Source organism: Cucumis melo, chromosome 7 (assembly GCF_025177605.1).
Source record: "Cucumis melo cultivar AY chromosome 7, USDA_Cmelo_AY_1.0, whole genome shotgun sequence".
Lineage (NCBI taxonomy): Eukaryota > Viridiplantae > Streptophyta > Magnoliopsida > Cucurbitales > Cucurbitaceae > Cucumis > Cucumis melo.
Genome location: NC_066863.1, coordinates 3,280,875 through 3,285,871, shown reverse-complemented (window position 1 = coordinate 3,285,871; position 4,997 = coordinate 3,280,875). Strand labels below are relative to the sequence as shown.

Here is a 4,997-nt window from a genome sequence, read left to right as displayed (position 1 = left end):
CTCGACGAACTCAAATGGCAAATCGGAGGAGTGGGTAGCAAATTAGAGAGATGGAGAGAGTTTTCGTGGATAGGGAAGGGTAATTTCACAAATAATCAAAGACAAACCTTTTTTATTACCAACCAATTTTTAAAGATTTTATTAGGTATGACAAAATATAAATCTATATTGTTACCTTTATCTATTCAATTTTATTCAACTTAACTTTATGTTTTCTTTTTCTCTCCATCTAACTTTTTCGATGATCACCTCCCTCCCTCACTCGCACCTCACCTCACCTCCGACGGTCACACCACTTTCAGTCTCTTAAATCTGGTTGTCTCCACTCCAACATCTCTCACTCTTACCGCTACCGCCATGCCATGCCACTCTCACTCTCTCATAGCCACGATCACTTTCAGAAATTTAAAAAATATATATAAAAAAAACATATGTTGATAAAAGGCAAACTGTGAAGCCAAACCAAACCACATAATGCAATTTGATTTTCGATTTTGGTCTGATTCTATTCTAGAAAGCACAAGCTCCAACAAACTATGAACACACCCATATATAATAGGGTAGATTATTAGTTTAGTCTCTTTTTTTCACTTTTTTTTCAAAATATTTAATAACACATTAATGTTAACACTATTAGGCCAACCAATAATAATAACAATAAAATTTATAGCTACATGATTTTATGTATCAATACTTCATCTATCTAACCTATTTGTTCAACCATCAAATATTGCTTATGTTTATGGATGTCTCTTAGCAATTGCCAAATAACATGGCTAATTAAGCAATAATTAAAATCTCATATACTAGTTCAACGAGTCACTATAATTTTGATCCCAGGGAATTTGAGACTTTGTATTGAAAAAAAACAAAGGCAGGTAAGTGTCAACAATGTATACATCGATAATTATGTAGAAAAAATGTAGTCCATGAAACCGTTGCTTAATTAAATAATTTATAAATACACTAAAGTCTAAATTGAGTTGGGCCATATATTCGAATGTTAGGGACTGCACGAAGGTTTTCATATAGATAATTCGCCAATTCTTCTTGTTAGCATACAACACCTCCTCGTCGTTAGACTAAAGTCTTAAAACTAGTAAACATATTTATCATATCATTCTGAATTTTCAGTGTTCCAGGTAACCTAGTTGATAGAAAAATAATACATAAATTCCTTGATTAAAGAAAAAAATTCTATTACTAACTTACTATGAAGGTATTTATTTAGTTGATACCCTGATTTAGTTGCTTCACGCATTTTTCACCGCCCAAAAATTCTCAAACAAAGGGTATATACCAAATTTCAATCAACTCACTTCGTAACTATGAATTTTTTGCATTTCGATCCTAGATAAATAATCAATAGCAGCTCCCCAAACCAATTGCTTCTCCAATTGTAGGCGTCCCAGCTTCAAATCTAACGAAGGGGGATATGAGTAATTAGTAGAATTAAGGACAATATTGTCCACCAAAAAGACTTCTTAATGCAAATATCAAAAGGCATTTGGGTAGGAAGAGAATACATAGAAGAGATGAAAGGATATGTAAAAAGGCATCAATTAATGAATAGTTCGAATAAAATAGACATCACAAAATGTTAGCACCATTCAAGAAGTCATCTATTTAAATCTCATAATGACTTCAAAAAGATGATTTATCAAGTGTCAATTATTATGAGAACAAATGAGCAAACAAATAATGCTAAATAAACGACAGTTATTTAGGTCTCTTGCAATTCTTGAGCCCTATATATTGAACGTTTTAATTTTTCCACATCATATAAAATAAATACATTGAGAAAATTTTCATTTTAAAGTAAAAAGAAAAGGACAAAATTGCAACCATGGAGTCCACTAACCTGGAACGAGGTTGTGCAAATGTGGAATGGTCAAGAAATCTCCACCATCTAGAGCCATGTAGGACCAAATATGAAAATTAGATACTGACTTCCTAAAAACGAACTGATGCAATTTTAATTTCATAACTTATCTTCTCAAAGGACATACCTAAGAATGGAGGCATTGCAAACAATAGATCAATCTACAAGAATCCAATGCCTGTAGGCCCACACATCTGAAGCATGTTTATTCCTTATCTTCATATGCCCAAATGTAAGGCTTGCCATTTAATTAATAAGAAAACAACCTAACCTTGTGAGAAGAAGCAACAAGAAAGTCAGCATCAAGTGCCTAGATGTCGACAACCATATGTAGAACACTCTAGCACGCATCTACAAGCACTTTTGCCCCAAAATGATGTGCTAAGCCAACTATTTCTTCAATTGGAAGAACATAAGTTGCAGAGAAAAAAATCAAATCATACTGAATTCCACTATTTGCGTAGAGTTATTATTAGAAAGATATCAAGAGTAACTGGACACAGATCAAGAGAAGGAAAAATGTCTGACAGTTCTTTTCATTCTTCATTCATTTGACTTTATTATTTTTATTCAGCTGCAAACCTTTCCACTAGAAGTGTGATAACTGAAGTAATATGATAACACTTCAGTTTGAAATATTCACCTACTACTTGTTTTATTTGAGTAATGTTTATAAATTGAATGGTATAAAAAGGAAATAGATTAAAAAAAATGCTAAATATCAAATAGAATGGTGTACCCAGTACATTTTGAGACATGATAGGTAACCACAAGCTTTGTTTTTGTTGAAAACATTTCCTTTAACTCTAGTAAGTTTGGGACATTATGTTCACCTAAACTTACAAACTTCATAACAACACCGGTCCTTTCAGCTATAAGTTGCCAAGGAACAATGGCACTATGATGTTCAGCAACCGTAAGTATGATCTGCACTGAAAGAATAGATTGTTACAGTTTAAACTTAAAGTTAAAGCAGTATATGGCTACACATGTTTAAAAAGATAAAGGATGCAACTTCATGATGTAGGAATGTAAAACACTTTCATTAACTTAAATATGAAATCATAATCTTCACAAATAAAACCTTAAAGCCTACTGTTAGAATTAGTAGGGCTTTGTCCTTAGAGTATTTTTGGAGAGAATAATATATAAGATTTTATTTCCTAAATATTTCCTAGATCTTTTCCTTTCTTACTCCTATTGTACTATATTTATTTTCTCTATTTGTACCAATTGTATTCATAAGAAAAATAATAAAAACTAAAGTATCGTGGTTTTTCTCCCGGTTCTCTGGTTTCCACGTAAGTCTCGGGTTGTTGTTAATTGCTTTCAATATGGTATCAGAGCAAAGCAATAACAAAACCCTAGGAGAAACCCAGATCGAAATTGAACCCGTCACTGTCGTCGTTGCCGCCATGGAGAAACTGCTTCAGAACCTACAGAAACCGCCGATCTACCCAACGGGAGTGGTTTCGCAGTCGTACGAGCCACCGTCTGACCAGAAGATGCTTCACGCGCCGCTTCTCTCCAGCGCATGGGCCGTTTCATCTCACCGCCCAACCCATTCCCTTTTACGCGCCGTCGGATGTCCAACCGTCAAGCCCTTCCGGCCATTCGCATCCTCACGCGCCGCCTATGAGCTCCGGACAGCAACCCTCAACCGTAAATCTTTCAAATCTGTACAGTAAGCATCCGCTGTACGTTGACTCTTTACAGCAATCGTTGTTTTCTGGTAACGGAATTAATCAACCTCAGAACAGATCGAACATTGAAGCGGGTGAGTCTTTGATGCATCTCAAACCAACCGAGTTACCGATGTATTCCAAGAACCCGATAACTTCGTTCCCTAATTTACTGTCAAATTATATAACTGGCTCTTTGGGTTCGTCTACAGAGAATTTTTCAGGTGAAAAATTAAATGGGCAAAATTATTTTTCTTGGTCTCAATCAATAAAGATGTTCCTCGAAGGTCGCCACCAGTTCGACTTCTTAACTGGAGGGACTGTACGTCCTCTACCAGGAGACGCCTTGGAACGACTTTGGAAAGGGGAGGACTCACTTATTCGGTCCATGTTGATTAATAGTATGGAACCACAGATCGACAAGCCTCTACTATCTGCTACCACAGCAAAAGATTTGTGGGATACAACTCAAACCCTTTACTCGAAACGACAGAATGCCTCTCGGTTGTATACACTGCGAAAACAGGTCCATAATTGCAAACAAGGGACTCTGAACGTGACTACCTATTTTAACAAGCTCTCTCTCCTCTGGAAAGAGATGGATTTGTGCAGAGAGACAGTTTGGGACACACCAAATGACGATACTCAATATGCTAAACTTGAAGAGGTTGACCGTGTTTATGACTTCCTTGCAAGACTTAATCCCAAATTTGATACTGTTTGTGGTCGTATACTCGGACAAAGACCTCTTCCCTCCCTAATGGAAGTTTGTTTTGAAGTCCGCCTGGAAGAGGATCGCACTAATGCCATGGGTGTACTACTACCCCTACCATTGACTCCGCTGCCTTTAGCGCTCGGTCCTCAAATCATGACAGTGACAAGAATAATGGGAAGTCAATTCCTGTGTGTAAGCACTGCAAGAAACAATGGCACACCAAGGATCAGTGTTGGAAACTCCACAGTCGTCCCCCAAGAGGTAACAAACGGTCCTCCAACGAGAAACAGAACTCAGGACGTGCATACATTAGTGAGACTACCCCTGCCAGCACCTCTCAATCAACTGATCCTACTGCGAGCCAGACCAAGACTCCGACTCTGGGTGCCATTGCTCAGTCAGGTATGCCTCAGTCCCTTGGGCTTATTAGCGTTGATGGGAAGAATCCTTGGATCTTAGACTCAAGGGCTATAGATCACTTGAAAGGTTCTTCGAAACACTTTATTTCTTATGCCCCGTGTGCCGGTAATGAAAAAATTCGAATAGCTGATGGCTCTCTAGCTCTAATCGTTGGCAAAGGACAAATAGTTCCCTCTGACGGTTTTACTCTCCAGAGTGTTTTGCATGTCCCTAAACTGTCTTACAATTTGTTATCTATAAGCAAGATCACTCGTGAATTGCATTGTAAAGCTATCTTCTTATTTGTATCGGTTTATTT

General features: G+C 37.1%; 1 long non-coding RNA gene across 1 annotated transcript; it reads right to left on the bottom strand.

The window, feature by feature from the left end:
• Positions 1-1,165: 1,165 nt before the first annotated feature.
• On the bottom strand, positions 1,166-2,153 carry LOC127150272 (uncharacterized). Its single transcript, XR_007822498.1, has 3 exons — positions 2,010-2,153; positions 1,862-1,909; positions 1,166-1,420 (listed from the first exon to the last, which is right to left on the bottom strand). It is a non-coding gene; the product is annotated as an uncharacterized LOC127150272 (long non-coding RNA).
• Between the last annotated feature and the right edge of the window lie 2,844 nt (positions 2,154-4,997).